This window comes from Octodon degus, unplaced genomic scaffold (assembly GCF_000260255.1).
Source record: "Octodon degus isolate 3935 unplaced genomic scaffold, OctDeg1.0 scaffold00058, whole genome shotgun sequence".
Taxonomy (NCBI): Eukaryota; Metazoa; Chordata; class Mammalia; order Rodentia; family Octodontidae; genus Octodon; species Octodon degus.
In genome coordinates, this window is record NW_004524634.1 from 11,037,048 (window position 1) to 11,038,157 (window position 1,110).

Sequence of the window (1,110 nt, forward strand, 5' to 3'; positions counted from 1 at the left end):
TACTCACAGAATATTTCTCATAGCATATTTTCTAAGGCTCCAGGATGTTGTATCACTTGCCCTGTGATACAGCACGTCTATACTACAATATACTCTGAGGGTTTACCCTTTTCTATTTACATTTGGAGAAAGATAGATTGATAGACTTTGCCTTAGAATGGCTTCTTTCCAGATCCAAACCACTATGGCAGTGTCATAGGGATTATTTTAAACCCAATTCCCAATATCTAACATACATTTACACAACTAGATGAAGTGGGCTGTTTTCCACTGCATGATTGGCTTGCAAGCTCTAATTTGAGGCCACCATCTCCAAGCTCCATTGCTATCAGAAATTCTTCTCTTTCTTCAGCTTTCTGAAGTATTTTACTTACCGCAAATTACTTCTCATTTACTAGTAAAAAAAATAAAATGAAATAAAATAAAATAAAATAAAAAACTGCCCTATTTCTCCAAGAAAAAAAGAAAATGTAGAAACTGTACAGTATTTATTGGCAACAGCAAAGCAGAATGCACATTGTCTAAACTCCAACAACCAACTCAGCAGAAACCTCCTGAGCCTGGACTTTACCAGCAGGATTTCCATCAGCCTTCTGGTCTTCTGAGCTCTGACCAGAATCTCCCTTACAGAGAGTCTAAGGTGTTCTAGCTTTTTCAACTCTTCCCACAAAAATACCTTATGACCCAAATTAAGGAAGAATGGGTTTATGGAGCTCACAGTTTTTGGAGGTTTCAGTCTGTAATCAGCTGGCTCCAAGGCAAGGTGGGTAGCAACAGTTCAAGGTGCCAGAAGACAGCAAAAGCAGCAAGAGCAAAATGTAGGAGTGAGAGTACACCTCTTCTCCTCCCTGACATTGTAAGCAGGCTACCACTGTCTAGGTGAGTGTAACACCCACGCCATCTCTGTGCCTTCCTCTTATACAGGATGAGTATGTTTACAAAGTGAGGCCCCAGGCCCCTGCTGAGTACATTCATTAATCTTCTCAGTGTATCAGCCATTACATGGTTATTTCACATCAATACCATCTGTAACCAGGAATCATAAGTGGTATCAATACCATCTGTAACCAGGAATCATAAGTGGTATCAATACCATCTGTAACCAGGAAT